The 17,702-nt window shown below is 43.6% G+C and overlaps 1 pseudogene; it reads right to left on the bottom strand.

Annotated features, from left to right (window-relative positions):
• Window positions 1-16,791: 16,791 nt before the first annotated feature.
• LOC115029159 lies at window positions 16,792-16,915 on the bottom strand (annotated as a pseudogene).
• Between the last annotated feature and the right edge of the window lie 787 nt (window positions 16,916-17,702).

The following is a 17,702-nucleotide window of genomic DNA, read 5'->3' as shown; positions in this document are numbered from 1 at the left end:
ATGATTTAGTTTAAAGAGTAGCATGTTGGGGAGACTGCTGTGGGAAATCAAACTGACAGGAAAATAGGATGGTAAAATCATGGGGCTCTCAGAAGTGTGAATCCAAGTGCTTTCTTTTCAGCCAGAGTGTGAGCTAGGCAAGGATGACCAAGCCGAGAATGGATAGACATGTGGTTGACACAGCCATTTCTGTGTGGGGAAGGTATGTCTCCAGCCTTTAAAATTTACAAGTTATAGAAGCATGAATGATTCAAGCACTTTGTCCAAGCAAGAAAATTTAAGATTTCACATGTTCTAGCCAAAAGCCCCCCTCAGACCATCTTCCGATGTGTAGTACATTTGGGTTCCCTTACTGTGAACTTGGCTTCACACATCAGGAGGCAAGTACACCTGGCTGCTATGCTGGGGTGCTAGCCTGTCTTGTACAGGTGACTCTCCCATGAAAGAAGTTTAGGAAAGAAATTAAAAAGATGTCGATTTACTGATGTTGTAATTTTTGGATAAATTTTAAATTATTTTGATAAACATTTCAAATATACTACATTGAGCAGAAAACTTGGCACACCTGTTTTTTATTTGCAGTGCTGATCATGTTAGATGTAACTTAAGTAGAGATGGAAAAATTACAGGATAATACAATTTTCCATTTGGTAATAGAATAATGTTCTATGTGCTTTCATGGATATAATTCTAAATGTTAGGGACAGGGAGACTAGTGACTAAGCAGTATGATTTAGTGCCAGCCCATTTTACATCGTTCCCTAAAGATGCTGAGTTCTGTGGGCCTTCTGGACATCTGCCATGGGTTTTAGCTGTGCTATACACATCCATGTACCTGAGGAAATCAAGAATGAACCCTGGATTACAGCAAGAACATAAAAGAGGCAAGGGAGGTTGGGATGGACATAAAGGGCAGAGTGGAATACAGAAAAACAGATGTCTTGAGTACTTTGAGTGTAAATAAGAAGTTATTCACTTTGCAAGAAAAGAGGAGGAAGCACTAGTTTTATCAGGAGTACTTACACATTCCAATGCTGTGCACAGAATGTAAAATTTAATCGTGTTCTGCTGAGAAAATGGGTCACATGGTCCACATCTTCGCTCATCAAGGAGTAACTGTAACTCTGTAAATGCTTCTCTCACTGCCATGAAGGAACGGCATTCATTCAACATCATGCTTATAGTATGTTTCCAAGCTCTGTTTACGATAAAGTAACTACATCAGCACATACAAGGATTTCTTCACGATAACCATCCATGTTGACCACATGTTGTATTGTGCTTTGTTTTATTTTGTTTTCTCCTTAGTTAAAATATCCTAGTCTTCTAGCCCATGAAGTCCAATGTGTATAGAGACCAGAGATGTGCTATTCTTAATAAGCTCCAGGACTTTGGGAAAGTCCTGTAACTGAGATCCATCCCTGAACATCAACCTCTGATTCTTTGTTTAAGATCAAAGAGCCTTTTTGTTTCCAATGTGTGACTCTTTCTGTCAGGTACTTGGGAAACACAACAATAAGATGTGTTATTTAATACAGAAAATTGGTACCAGGAGTAGGGTTGATGTTATGCTGAACTTGACCATATGGTTCAAGCCTTTTGGAACTGGTTTGTGGGGGAATCTGGAAGAGCAGGAGAGAGAAGTCCAGAAAGCTGTAAGCAATACTTTATGGTCCTTTCTGGCAGGGGTTTTAAAGATAAGAATGCTAGGAGAAACATGAGCAGTAGAGGCCCAGTCCATAAGGTTCCAGAAAAAAAAATAGGACTGTATTGAGCACTAGGCTAGAGGTCATAAATCATTTTGGGGAAAAAAAAATCTGCCTGACTTATCCTGATATTCTGAGCCCTTGAGTGAGTAAAGCTGAACTGAAATATAATAGAGTAGTTTATTTGGCAGAGAACATTTCAGAACATGATAGTGCCCCAGTACTGCTCACTGCTTACATAGTTTTATGGTAAGAGAGCAGAGATGCAGCAGGAGATATGAAAATATGCAATCTGATGAGAAAATGAATATGTTTAAAATTGATACAAGGTGGGTAATGAAACAGTGGCTGTAATTGTTAAAGATTATCACAATTAAAAAGAAACCATGTGGTCTGCTCTGGAACAATAAGAAAGGTACCCAGAGGATAAGAGTCTTCTCCGGGGAGGCTCCAACTTAAGAAAATTTAATTCATTAAAAGGAAGAATACTGAATTGAGTATGCATTGGAGAGGTTTCCTGTTTGAAATAAATGCTTAGGAAAGTATTTTTTCCAGATTTTGCCACCAAGGCATGCAGAGACCCCTGTGGCTGTGACAGAATAGAAGATACATGTTGAGCTCACAGAAGAACTGGACAGTGTTAACCTCAGGGCAAGTGCTGGTTTTCCAGGTTTGAGAAATGAAAGTGTGAGGAATTATGGTGGTTTATACCAAGGTCCTCGAAAACTACGAAGATCAAAATATGCATGTCATAGTTGATCTCTTGGACAGGAAGTTCAGAGGCACCATTGTATGAAGCTAGAAAGATGCTGCAGCAAAGGCCCCAGGATGCTAGAATTGCCTGAACCTTGGTATGTTTGCCAAAGAATGCTGTAAACATGGAGTGAAGCTGCCTCAAGAGAGAGGCTATTTGGGCTGCTAGTAAAAGATCAAGATCCAGAGTTGGAGGCCAGCAAAGGCTGCTGGGGCATGGATGACTTAATCAGTAGCTTCAAAGCTATAGAATTTGGTGTTTTTCTGCTCATCTTTGGTATGGTCATCCCTTCCACAGCTTCCACTCCCTTCCTTAGAAATCAGAAGATTTATTCTGTGCCATTGTATGTTAGGATTGTGTGACTTTTTAAATAAAGGCTCACAGTTGAGAGAGTCATGAGTCTCAGAAGATATTTTTGATATTGGATTTTTAGACAACACATGGACACACACACACGCACACACACACACACACACAGTGGGGAGAAAGAAAGGAAAAATACAGAGTTTGTTTTGTGTTGACCAACTATTCCTGGGCAGGAGGCTTGCCCTGGATTGTGGTTCAAGTACCCTGTGAGACTCCACTAGTAAAAGGGATTTTCAGTGTCAATTGTAGACAGCTTTTTGGTTAAAGATGGGATTGTGTGTCCACTTTTCCTTTCCTGAGTTAGACTTTTGTCTGGTTTGAACCCGTACAGGCTTTGTGTATGTTGCCACAGTCTTCATGAGTTTGCATGGGTATTGTTCCTTGGAAACATCTATAAGCTCTGGATTTTACAATCTTTCTGCCTCCTTTGCTATGTAGATTTTTAAGCCTTGAGCAAAGAGGTTTGATGAGTGCCTTAAGACTGAGTCCTCTAACATCTCTCACTCTCTACTCACTGTCTAGTCATAAATCTCTTGAGTTAATTCCAATCTTCTGCAAGAGGAAGTTTTTCAGATGAGGGTTAAGCAAGGCAGTGATCTATGGGTATAGCAAAATGTCATCAGGAGTATTGCTATGTTCTCCTAACAGAACCATGATTTTCCCCTAGGCCCATGACCTATCTGGTCTCAGGTTATTGATCCCTTTAGCAATGTCAGGCACAGGATGGGCCTTAAGTCCAATCAAAAGGCATTTGCTTACTTTCCTATCATATGGACCACTGTTGCACCAGAATATCATACAGGCAAGAGGATGTTATAGGTCACAGGGATTGTAGCTAGGGGACATTGATGATTCCTCCTTCAGTAGTGTGCAGCGAACCGTCCAGTGCCATGAATGTTTCTCAGTAGAATGAAGCTTATAGTTAGGTACAAGCCCCACTTTTCCACCTGTATTCAATAGCATAAATTGTGTTGTCAGCAACAGGGCCTTAGCATCAAGTTGTAAGGAGCAACCACTAGATTTGGCAATAGCCTGTGATGTTTGGGGGTTTGCATTGGACCCTTTGACCAATGACTCAACTAGATGTAACCCTTCACTAGAAGTTTTCTCTGATGGCATAGTGTCTAGTTGGGGTATTGCCTCCCCTACTATGTGGTGAGTCCATCTCGATTCCTTTCACATAGCATATATTTGAGGAGGCTTCTACAGTAGTAGATTTCCATATGTTTCTCCGATGGTCTTTACTGTTAGTTGTCTCTCCTCGTGTGTCCTCCCTTATTCTCCTCCCCCATCTTCCTTTCTGTTTAATTCTCCTAGTCTTAATTTCCCCTTCATCTCCTCATAATATAATATTGTATTTTCCCTTCCTTGAGAAACACTTTACTCTCTCCTGGTCCCTTACTAGGTATCTAACCTCTCCAGTTATTCTAATTATAGCATAGATACTTAAAGCTTAAAAGTTACCATACAGATGTAAGAGAAAACATAATATCTGTCCTTTCCGACCTGGGCTATTTCACGCAAGATGATTTTGTTAGCTCCATATACTTACCTATAAACTTTATCATTTCATTTTTTCTTAGCATATGAATAATATCCCACATGTAAATGCACCACATTTTTGTTATTTATTTGTCAGTTGATGGGCATCTGGACTATTTCCAGTTTCTAGCTATTAGCAACAGAGCAGCAATGAATGTCGATGAGCTAATGTCTCTGCCGTAGGTTGAAGTGTCCTTTGGGTATATACCAAGAGGGCTACAGCTGGATCTTGAGGTAGATTGATTCTCAACTTTGTAAGAAATGATCCCAGTGATTTTCATGGTGGCCGTCTCAGTTGGCACACCAGAAATGAATACGCATTTCCTTTACCCCACACCCTCGCTTGTTGATCTTGGCCATTTTATTTTTATTTTTTTGAGAGAGAGAGAGAGAGAGAGAGAGAGAGAGAGAGAGAGAGAGAGCACATAAAATTGGGTTGGAAGGAGATTAGGAAGGATTTGTAAAGAGGGGAAGGGAAAAGTATGATCAAAATATAGAGAATGAAAAGGTTGTAATTAAAAATGTTGGGACTGTTAATGACTATGAAGACTTTTGACACTGGAATAAACACATTTTACATTGTCATCTGGACTGGGAACAAGGGGTAGAATGTTGTGGCTTGAATGTGTAAAGTCCTCTATAAACTCCTGTACTGGAACACTTGGTTCCCAGCTGGTGTTGCATGCCAGCAGCCATGGTTCTGTTGTAGAGCCTTTAGGAGGTGGATGGACTGCTTGAAGAGGGCCTTGAGACTTCTTAGCCTAGCCTGACTTCATGTCTGCTCTCTGCGTCTGAACTTTCTATCCAATGTGACCTCAGGCTCTTGTCCGCATGCCTTTCTCACCACATGGACTGTACTCCTGAAAGTGTTAGGACAATATAAACTCTTCCTGCTTCAAGTTGCTCCTTGCCATGTAGTCAGACAACAGTGTTAAAAAGAGTGACTATTGTGGAAGACAGCCTGCCTGTCCCTCAAAGCTCACTAACAAGAGCACAACAACAACCATCCAAACAAGTCTACCAAAAGTTTGTGAACATAAGCACACTATTATTACTAAAGAATAAAAAGAACCCCATTCTGTGACCCTCCAGGAAGCCACGTCTCTTAAAGTTTCTACAGCCTTCTAGTACTCTGAGTAGCCCCAGAACTTCCCACTGCTTGGGTGAAAAAGTTTGCTTTTAGTCCCTGTACCTATTGTCTGTGCCCATATAATCACATATGACAGCTCAATTTGGTGTTAAGGACAAGGCCCTGATTTCAGAATAGAGCATGCCTGTCCAGACTTTATGCTGTTACAGTTCATTACAGAGCTCAGCCTCAATAAATCACTCTACCTAATGGTAACATTTATACTGAAAACCACATGCTCTATACCAATCTCTGTCCTCTCAAAATCCATTTTCTTAGAGCAATGGATTAAACACGTTCGTAGTATATAAATATCAAAATCAGTCAGAATTGATCTTACTTACAGATTAAACTATTTTTTTCATGATTGTGGTTTTCAATGTGACATATAAACTTCACACACATGTCTGGTTTAAGAGATCTAGATTTGGAAATACTGGTTCTGGTCAGAATCTGATTTTAGAGGACAAAGGGAAGTATGATTTTGACACTGGATGAATATTGTAATGAAATAGGGATTTTAGATATTTCTTCAAATTCAAGAAATTGCTACGAGAGACCATTGAAATGTATAGGGAAATAGCAATAACCGATTCAGTTGGGCTCCTCCAGAGAAACAAAATCAAAAGGCTGAATACATATTATTAAAAGGTATTTATTGAGTATGACTTTCATAATGAGGGTAGATAGTCCAATAATAATAATAGATATACATACACACACTGGAGAAGCAGAGACGCTAGCTAGTAACTCATTGGTCTGTGAAAGCAGATGCCCATACACTCCCAAGATGGAACTGAAAACCTAGAGGCTGGCTAGACAGTTGCTGCTCTTGAGTCTACATTGGAAGACTTTAGAAGGTGGAGTCTGACACTGAGGAAGGTAAACACCAGGGACAGTCACACTCAGAAAGAATGAAGTCACTCTCTTCTCAGACCTCTCTATAAGAGTAGTCTGTATCCACTTGGAGGCAGATCTTCTTACTTTCCCTTAGTCTTTTCTGGCAAGGTTCACAGGCAAGGTTGATCGAGGTGTGGCTTCTGGGTGATTCTAAGTCCTGTCAAGCACAGCTATTGCATAGTCTCTACTGCCTCTGAACTGCAAATGAAAGCATAGCTGTAAAAAGCAGACTTGATGGTTACTGGCACTTACTGAGAAATCCTGAATGTAAAGGAGTATTTCATAGGATGCCTTTAAAATGGGAAGTAGAGGCAGAGCCTTGTACGCATATTTTAATAAAGAGTAGTGGAATAGAGATGGCTATATTAAATATCCTTCTTCCAAAACAGCCAGCAGAACTGCATAGGGAAGTCCCTGAACCTCTTCTGACTGAGCCCCACATTCTGAAAGCCCAGCATCAGCTTCTCTCTGCCTCCTTCCTCTCAAAGGCAGCCTGCCAGGTAGTCTGTGTTATGCACATTGCTTCCTAACTGGAACCAGGCAGCTGCAAATGTCCATAATTACAGGAGATCCAGTCGTTTTCTGCTCTGCGGTTGGAATAATGACAGTCTTATTTTCATTACCATTCTAATGGCTTCGTGTTCTGAATCACTGTGATATTATTAATAACGGACAAGGGGCCTGACTTAGCCTGAGGAAAGCCTTCCCATACATCACTTTAAGGGCAGTGGGTGAACTGACAGGTTAACGAAGCTGCTCAGACACAACTGAGCCATGCACCACGCAGCCATAAATGGAAGCATGTGGGGAGGAGACTCAAGCACTTTGCTCAATTGATTGTTCTCGGGACATATTTACCTCAGAGCACAGCCCACACTACCAAGTAGCGTCCTTCTATATTTTTAGAATTCCTTAATTTATTATTGGAGAATGTCGTACACATAAACAATGGATTTTGATTGAATACAGACTCATCCTGTGACTCCCCACTATAATCCACCCACACCCGTCCTCTCAGTTTCACAGTTTTAGAAATAAACTAGCTCAGCTAATAAACTTCTTTTATTCCAAATCACTTTTTTTGAATTTGACTCCGCTCTCAAGATTTCTCGAAGGATGAGAACCCTCTCCTCCAAAAAGGTGTGTCAGAGTTACCTTGAAATGGAAAGCATATAAAATATGGCAAAGCAGCAATAAATGTTCCTGGTGTGGGAGATGTTGGCATGTCTTTGTTTGACAGCGTTCTAAAATGTCAATCTCACTCTCTCAGCACTATGTGTCCAGGGTCTAGGGATAAGCTAACCCCCTCTCACCTCAGGATGCCTTATATTTGTCTCTGAATTCTGTGGCTTGGAGGTCTCTTTTCCCCTTCGTCTCTTAGTTTGCATGCACATTCTTGAAAATGTACAGTGACACCTTTACCAGCATCCCACAAAGGGATTTGTTCAGAATTGGGTAGAAAACTGACACAGGATTCTCTGGTCTAGGTAACATTAGCAGTTTCTTTGTCGTGTGTTGTTGAACCTGGAGACTCTTCATTCCTTGCCTTGAGCCAGTTTTCCTACTTGACTGTAAGACTGGTTGTGTCCTGAAATGCAGTCTGCCAGAAAAGTCAGCTGGTCATGTGGACCTGAGGTGATTTTGGCAAGGAAGCCATGTCTGTCTCATGGCTTCTCTCCAGCCTCTGTCCCTCCTTCTTCCCTCCAGTTTTAGGGCTTATTCTCTCTACCTTGAGCAATTATCTATTAGTGTATCATATTCTTTCCCCATGTTCGCAGCCCAAACTCAACTCTGACTGTTCTGTGCCAGTAGCTATGGACTTAACTTTGCTCAACACATTAGCAATAGAATGCTGGTCTTTTATTATCTTCTACATCCAAGGCCTTCCCCATTCTGTGTGTTGCCAGCTGTGACAGACTATGGGTGCCATCATACCAGACCTAACACTAAAGGAGCATGGGTCCAAGAAGCACAGGAGACAGGTGGTAAGTCAGACATCACTTTCTCTTGACCATCTGTGAGCAAGAAAAATCTCCAAGATACATTTTGCTGGAATGGAAGCAAAATGGTTCGTTTTAGAACCAGTCAGAATCACACCAATATTTTTTTATTGTGAGTTAGATGGGGGCTCATTTCCCCTTAGGATAGTATTTGATCTCACTTCCAGCTCAAGAACATTTAATATTTAATAAAAATATTATTTGTTTTTAGTCTTAATCTAAAGTATGTGAATGCCGGCCTCACTTCAAGAAGACATTGACATTTGAAGGCATGCATGTGAGATTTTTAGAACCAACTTTACTATCTGATAAGAATCAAAATATCAAATTATGACATACAGCATCCAGTAATATACTCAAAGTAGGCATAATAAAAGGATAGGGTAAATTTGAAAAAGAGATGAAGAAATTTGTTAAAATGGCACAACATGCCCCATGGATCACCCAAATCCACTCATTATTTTCTGAGATGTCATTTGAAACACATGAGGACCAACTTAAACTGACACACACATGAAGTGTGTTCAGCAGACAGGCCTTGGCTCCAAGACTTAGCACACAGTGTCTCAGATAAGCCAGACCACCTGTGAACAAGTCCTGACTCAGCAATGGCAATGGGTTGACAGGTCGAACAGCTGCTCTTGAGTTGACCTTTAACTTCTTCATACCCCAGTACACCTTTAAATAGCAACAATATTGTTTCTATATTCATGAAGAAATGTGGCCAGTCAGGTGCTTGCCGTGCAAGCATGAATAATGACTTAGGAGCCCCCAGAGTTTCACATTGAAAACAGAAGTTCAGATGTGGACCTGTAATTTCAGCACAGGAGAAGGAGCTGGAGGGATAGCAATGGGAGGATCCCTGAAGCTCACTGGTCAACTAGTCTACACAGCTTTTGCTCTCTAGGTTCAGAAAACCTCTGTCTCAAAATGATGGAGAGCAATAGGAAGACATTCAACACCCACACTGGCCTCCACATGCATACATATACATACATATGCCCCAACGATGGCAGGTGTGTACACACCCACACACACACATCACTGAAGTGTACACACCACACACCCCCTTACAACAAACAAATACCAGTATCTAGCACAAGGTAACCTGTATGTAAAACTCTGCTCTTAATATTGCAAGCACTGCTGCAACCAGTGAAGTGTTGGAAACTGCCTTAAAATTGTCAGTCAAACAAGTGTTGAGCCTAGTGCCTCTGCAGAGGTATGACAGCAGCATCTCACCTCTCAAGTGTGCCACAGCAGATCCTGCTTTTTTTTTTTTTTTTTTTTGCTGCAGCCAAGGACTTGGTTTTCCTTTGTTTGTCTGTTTTCTGGTTTTTCATCATAAACATGAAGGCTGTACCCTGCACATATTAAGGATGTTAGGAATGGCAACTCTGAACTATTTATTGAGCATAGTGACCAAGCCCCTCCATGGAGTCTGAGATATAGAGACTTTCAGACAACATTGCCTGTCATGGGCAGGACACTGGGGTCATGAAAGGATACTATCCTTGATGAGCCTCAATGGGGGCCAGACTCCTTGGCCCATTGCATTCCTCAATTGCCTAGCAGGAATATTCCTGGCTGACTTATCCAGGAATGAGTTGGAGTATTAACAGTTTAGGTGCTTATCAAAGGAAGTTCTTTAGGGCAATGGCATTGAAGGTGAGTGTTCTGTGCAGAAACCACATAGTCCCTGATAGCCCCTTCAGAGCCAAAAGCCCATTTTGCCCACAGCCTCTACCTAGGAGAAGCCATATGGGGCTGGCTTGGGCTTTGGTGCCACCCTAAGTCAGCATACCCCCAGGCAAGCCAGCAAGGGAGTCTTAGGCCAGAGTCACTCACATATCATCCCTCTTTGAGAAGCTTGAAGCCTTGTCTTTCCTGCCTCTTGACTGTGCTTAAGAGGACCAGTAGCAGATAAAAGGGACATTTGCACAGTTATGTGGAGTCACATTAGGATGGAGGTAGCATCAGAAGCCAAAAAGCCCAGAAAGCTGCAAAGCTCAGTCCCTGCACTGCTTCAGCTCCAGAAATCCAGCTACAAGAGATCACCACAGTGTGTTTGTTGGCTGACAAACACCTGTACATCCTTTTACAGCTTTTTGGGTTGAAATTTAAAAAAATAAATAAAAATGGGTCTTACCAGGCCAAACAGAAGTGTCAGAAGGCAAACACACCCCAAGGACTAGAAAATCCTCATTCTCTACTCTGCTGACTCCTAGAGGACTTCTCTTGTGATCTTTGATTTGGGGCCTCTCTTTCATTTTCAAGGCTAAAAGCATAATCCTACTCTAACAGCTTCACTTGGTCTGAATCTTTCATCCTCCTCTTGCCTCTGTTTGTGTCCAACCCTCCACACCTTGTTCATATGTACCCATGGGTTCTTTTAGGGCACATCTAGGTTTACTGTATAACCTCCCAACTAAGATTCCATGTCAGCAAAGAAGCACCCTTGCTTTCCTCATGACTTTGGCAAAACACCCAACCAAAGCAGCTTAAACAATGAGGGTTTCCTTTGACTTAGATTTTGAGGGCATATAGTCCACTGAGCAGGGGAAAGTATGATCAGGGTTGTAGGGTAGCTGGTCTCGTTGCATCTAGAGTCGGGAAGCAGAGAAAGATGAATACTGGTACTCAGTCTTTCTTTTCCCTTCTATGTTTGGTGGGCAACCACAGCCAGAACATTCAGGGTGGACCTCTTTCTTCAGTTCAACTCCTCTGGGAATGCTATCCCAGACATGCCCAGAGCCATGTCTCCCTGGCCACTCTGAATTCAGTCAAGTTAACACTCAAGACCAACCATCACAGCATCCCTCCCAAATTCTAGAGTCTGGGGCCTGGGTAGCCTTGAGAGATAGATGTCTTCCTGGCAGCCACAGTGATGCTTGCCAGAGCTGGTGTTCATCAAGCTGGGTCCCAGCATCAGTTCTGAGACTCTCCTCATGGATGCTGCGCGTGAGAAAGCTTCGGCAGACTTGATGCTTTAACTGAAGTTCCATGAAGCGAGCAACAAAAACCAGGGCACAGACTGGAGGGAGCAAATGCACAATAAACATGATAGTACCCCAGGGGAGCTCAAATATATCTATTATAAAACATTAGATTTAACTTCAAGGATTGGCAGGACATAAAAGAAATATACCTAGAATCAAGTACCTTCTTCCATGCCGGCAGCAACCTGGAGAGGATTGTTTATGAAGCAATTGTACTTACAATGGAAACAAAATATAAAATATTTAGAAACAATTTTAAGAATTGATGTATGCCCTCTATAAATAAAATGACCAGTTTCCTGGGAAATAGAAACACCTTCCATCTGGAGTTCCCCCCATTTCAATGCTGAAAGAGGCAGGCTCCTCCTGAGGCAACTCCAACATCAATACTCTGTCAATGTGTCGTTTCCTTTCCTTTTCAGTAAAAACTCTACAGAGCAAGCCAAGCATGCCCTGCGGTGCTCCTATCACTTTAACATTTGCACGTGCTCCATAACCTTAAACTGAGCACTCAGGAAAGGCTAACTAACCCTTACGTGAGTATGTGGAAGTGTCTGAGTATGTTCCCCATGCACCCTCCCTGTGGCCTCTCTGCCTATTGCAGGTAACGGCTCTCCACCACTTCATGTCTTAGCCACGTACATTCAGGCTTTGTTCTCGTCATGATGAAAAGCCATCGTGCTCAGTTACAGACATGTTACTTCTTAAAATGAGATGCTTGATACAATATCAGTAATTAACAGGTTAGTAGATAGATCCCATGAAATTTACATACGATTCTTCATGGACCATTAGGGAAGGCCTCTAAACCTCATCCAAAAGACTAAAGGAAGGGAGACCACCAGGCTGGCTGTGGAGTAACGGGAACCAAGCCAAAAGCATATGCAATGCTTACACGCTTGTGAGCTGCACACCTTGGACAAGCTGTCACACTCTGGAGAGGTTGGGTACCTTCTCTATGTAGCAGGGACAGGCCAACATCCGGGGGATGCTAAATGCCAGGCCACAGAGTGGTAAATTGAGCTGATCCCAGCATGTCCTAGAAACTGCATCAAAAGGTTCAGAAAGTACTGTGTGAGGTAGAAACAGTTCTGCAGTGTAAAAACTTCAAACAGCTCTGTGTCAGCCCAAGAGAGAAGGGGAGAGGCGGATGGCTCTAGCTCAGCCCATGTATGCTATATTTGACATCTCATCAGACATCCAACCAAAAGAATACTTGGCTGAATTTAATTAACACACACAAAAATGTGTGTATTTAAATATCACGCTGAATACTATTAATTAATTGACAACAAAAAATTTTAATAGTCAATTTTAATGTAGTCAATGTTAGTCCCAAAAGAAACAGTGCCTACAATTTGGGATAAAGAATTTAAAAACTATTGCTTGGGGTTTATCCATCTTTCCAGCAAGCCCCATAACTCTCTCTCTCTCTCTCTCTCTCTCTCTCTCTCTCTCTCTCTCTCTCTGTGTGTGTGTGTGTGTGTGTGTGTGTGTGTGTGTGTTTAATCAGGATATAATAAAGCTGGACGGTGGCCTGAAAAAGGAATGCCACTTGCCCATGCTCTGAAACAAGAATACCTGTAAGAAAGGAAGGCTTGGGTGAACCTGGTTGTTCCAAGAGCTCCAAGTACAATGACTACAAATAAGCAAAGGATTAAGCAGATGTGAGAAGATCCAGTGTTGCCTGCTCCAGGGATAAAAGTTAGAAATTTCAGGGAAGGTGTTCATGAGATTGACTGAAATGAGAAATTGCCCTGGGGCCTGGTGTTTCTTTTGCACACCCTTGGGCTCCTGGGGATGTGTTTCCTGCCTGGGCAGGCAGCTGGAGGGCCAGGGGGCTCCTAGCCCTGCTCCACTGCGTATTCTGGCTGAAGAGCGTGGGTTGCACACTAGGGCAGGTTGCCTACCAGCCAGGGCCCCTCTGTGGCTTAATTTCCTCTAGGTCACAGAGAAAAGCAGCAGGGCACTCCTAGACCAGCCTAGCTCTAACTCTGGCAGCCACATTTCACTTCAGCCAGGGCCATCCCCTTACTTTCCCTTCAATGTGCCCCATGCCCTTTGTACCTGCACTCTTTGTAGTATTCCCAGGCTTTGTACGTGGCTCCCTCTTCAGGTGTCTTCTCTCAACATCACCTGTTTGCCAAAGCAACTGAATGTAACAACTGAAAGTAACAAAATGTCAAGCGAGTCTTTCTTTCTCTCTTCCACCTTCTACCATAACTGTCATATTGTTTCTGTTATCTATTTGTTTGCTTTTGCTTCCTTCTGACTAAAGTGGCAGGAGTGTGGATGGGCTTCAGTGCACTCTGCTTTCTGGAGAACCCAGATCACTGCTAGGAAGCTAAGAAACAGCCCTGTGGCTGCAGCGTTGCCTCTGGCTGCCTAGTCCTCTGTGATGGTGGAGCAGGGCAGGGAGTCTCACTCCCCTGGGTGTTCCCATGCAACGACTACACTCAGCAGAGTGGGGACTATTCAGCCCCAGGAAGGGGTTTCCCCACATCTCTCCATTGCTGTCTCATCCTGAGGCACCGTCTGGTGCTGCTGCTTTTTCCCATTCTCCCTCCCCCCATGCTTGACCCCAGTATGATATGCAGCTCTCCACCTGCGCTGCTCACTCTCTTGATCCACCACAAGCCTCCTCTCTGACTGCTAACCACATCCTAATGTCTGCGTCTCAGAGGATGCAGTCAGACAGAATGCCGGCACTACTCTATGCTGCTCAGTTCTGTGCTTTTAGTGCTTCAAAACTGTACTGTCCATTAATGCTTTTAGCAAATCCAACATTAAAAACACTCAACACACACACACACACACAGAGAGAGAGAGAGAGAGAGAGAGAGAGAGAGAGAGAGAGAGAGAGAGAGAGAGANANANANAGAGAGAGAGAGANAACACAGTTGTATTTTATGTTTCTAAATTAACCAAATAAATAATTCTGCTGAGTTGCTTAGGCAGCAATCACAGGGTGTTGAGTATCTATAACTATCAGATCACTGTGGATTTTTACAAAAAGACTTTAACCTTGATCCAAAAGATTTCTCTGAAGACCACTTCTAAGAAAATAATTTAAAGCAAGCAGAAGCAGGCACACAGCAGGCATGACCTGAACCAACACTATTGGCTCTGAGGAAAGCACAGCAAGTTCCCTGCCATCCCAAGCTGGAGGCTTAAGTTACTTAGAGGAGCCAAGTATGAACTTGATTTGTAATGAGCTATAAGAAACCTGCTGACCAAGCTGAGCCTTGGGAAGCTGTCTTTGTCTCTCTGAAGCTTCCCATACTTGGCTTCTGGAGCTCAGGCCAATCCTGTTCTGTGAGGAGACTCAGAGTGACCTGGGTCCTCTGAAGTCAATGTAGCCTGCCTCACTAGAGCAAAAACCAGTTCTCTCTGTATATGATGAGCAGGATTTAAATCACACCAGGGCTCGTTCTATCTCCCAAGGCTCAATGTCATGGAACATACACTCTGTATTGTTGATGTGCAGTGGGCAATGGACTCTGAAACGTTTTATCGACTTACTAATAGCTTTTCGGAGGATGACAGAAAAGAACCGCATTAAGCATAGAAATCAATCATGGGACATACTCCGGTTTCCAAACTGTCCGAGAGCTATTGTATGTCTCCAAGTTGGAGAAATAGAATGAATCAAGCTGAGATACTTCTCAGAGCTTGGCTGGACTCAGGTCTGTGCCTGTGCATGTCACTTGCTGTATTTGTCTCTCTGTGCACATAGCAGGCTGCAACTCTGGAGTCAGAGCAAGAAGCACTCATAGATTAACTGTGGGATTCTGACATGGTCACCTCAGGGTATCCATTCTTCCATCTAGGAGCCAATTCCATTAGATAATTAATTAATTAATTAATTAATTAATTAAAATTAAAAGGCCCATGTCCCAGGAGAATGTCTACTGTGCAGGAGCAAGGTAGGAGAATTCAGATAGTCCCACTCTGAAAGAAGGGTGGGTCTACCAACACTATTGCTGTGAGGGTGGCAAGGGACATTTAGACCATCAGAGATCTTCCCATGTATAACAGTGGGTGTTTCCTGTCCATGGATGCCAAGTATCCCCAGAACAGACAATGGTACTACAGACCCCATATTTCCCCTCCTCTTGAATCCTTTTTATTTATTTTTTCCTTCTTATCGGTTCTTTGTGAATTACACATCATGCACTCATCTTTGCTCTCCTCATACCCTCCCTCCACCCTTGCAACCTTCCCGCCAATAGAGAAAGAACTCTCATTATGGAAGCTGTAGCGTGTCACAGTGTGTCCAATGGCATATACTTTTACCCACACCTCTTTTCTTGCAAGTGTTCATTACAGTGACTCATTGGTCTAGTATGAGGTCTCAGTCTTCTGCTACTCTATCAATACTGGAACCTCACTGGGACTCCTCTTAGATATCCTGTCGTTGCCCTATTCCTGGAGATCTTGTAGTTTTGGATACATAAAACCAACCCCTTCATGTGTTCCAGAAGTTCATCAACGGGGTAGATGTTAGAGTGGGCGGATTCAAATCCCTGTATCTGGGCCTGAGAGGTATCTGAGCTGGTCATCTGGCTGACACTCCTGTTCTCCCACCCTCAGGGCCAGCTCACCTGCAGCCCCCTCAACCAGGGTCAGCATTATCCTTGCTGCCCAGGTGAGGCACAGGGCCTGCTCACCCACAATGTAGAGGAGGTGTCTCTCCTGAGTATTGCAGTTGGCTAGGGGCAGGGTCTGCTATCCTGCTCTCAGGCTGCCAGGGCCAGCTCTCCCAAGATACTCAGGTGAGGAGTGGTATCAGCTCTGCACAGCCCTCAGACATCAGCATGTCCTTGGGATGTCTGCCTGGCCTTTGGTAATAACAGTCCCCTGTTGCTGCAGGGCAAGGATCCAGACATGGCCCCCAGTGGCAGCACAGGCCAGGACCTCACCATGGCATCACTGGGTACTCACTTCAGGCTGTTCTCACTGCCCTCAAGTCTCCAGTTCTGCCTCCCTTCATAGTGCCCACAGACTTCTGTTTCTCATCTTCCTCCATTTTCCCACCATTTTTTTGTGCTCCTCTTAGTGGCCCTCAGGGTCTCTGGGTGTCTGGGGTCATCTCAGGAGTGGTCTTAGGAGCACTATTCCCTACTCAAACATTACAGTGCCAAGCAGGGCTCCAGCATGGTCTGCCTGCACCACCAGACCTGAGCTCCCTGTCCAGGCCCCATAGCACCAGTCTGGTGGTTGTCTTGGATTTGTTCTTTTCCTAGGCTGCCAGAGTGACCCTATCAGTCTGGAGCTCAGTCCAGTCCAGGGTCTGTGGTCTCAGGGGGTGGAGGTGGGGATCTAAGTCTCTGCCATGCTTCCTAGCCTGGGAGACCGAATGGGCCTGCCCAGTGCACAACTGGTGGTCACAGAGATTGTTATCAATCATTTAGATGGTCATAGGTAAGAACATTGAGCATAGACATAGCCTCTCTCCTCTGCGACCTACTGGCACACATGTAACACAGTAGCCACACCTGCAACCACCCAGGAGCCACACCTACAACCACACCTGCAGCCACACCTACAGCCACCCAGGAGTCACATCTGCAGTCACACCTGCAGCCACACCTACAGCCACCCAGGAGCCACATCTGCAGTCACACCTGCAGCCACACCTACAGCCACCCAGGAGCCACATCTGCAGTCACACCTGCAGTCACACCTGTAGCCACACCTGCAGCCATATCTGTAGCCACACCTGCAGTCACACAGGAGCCACACCTGCAGCCACACAGGAGCCATACTTGCAAGCTTCTCTTGAATTCTGAGACTGTGAATTGTTTATTTAGAAAGTTTCCCAACTAAAGGGAAGCATTCATTTATTAGTTTAGAGTGCCTCAGTATCCCAGAAGACACACGCCTGGAACAGTGTCTCTTTGACAGGACTACGTGGTTGGAGATGAGAATTCTGCCTCATTGTCTACTTACTGTCTTCTGGGCAAAGGTAATTTGTTTAAGAGGGTTCTTTCTGGGTTGATGGTTCTTGGACAAACGTATCAGTAAACTTTTATGAAATACTTAGAAAACTTCACACAGAAACTCCTTCCTACAGAATTGTGAGGAATGAAGAAATGGCGAACGTTTTAACCCTCTCAGTGTCTGAGAGGAACATGATTCATAACACTTGGTGGAGAAATTTGACCTGATGAAACACAGAAACTATAATCCCGAGACTTGGTACTCAGCTTCACATGTGATCTGTGACTAGCCCTGGAGAACGGTGTGGTGTGCAGAAGCATAAGTCATTTGTTCAGCCGTCACACACAAGATACCACAGCTGAG

This window comes from Mus caroli, chromosome 13, assembly GCF_900094665.2.
Source record: "Mus caroli chromosome 13, CAROLI_EIJ_v1.1, whole genome shotgun sequence".
Lineage (NCBI taxonomy): Eukaryota > Metazoa > Chordata > Mammalia > Rodentia > Muridae > Mus > Mus caroli.
Note: the sequence above shows the minus strand (reverse complement) of the source record. Positions and strands in the feature narration are given on the sequence as shown.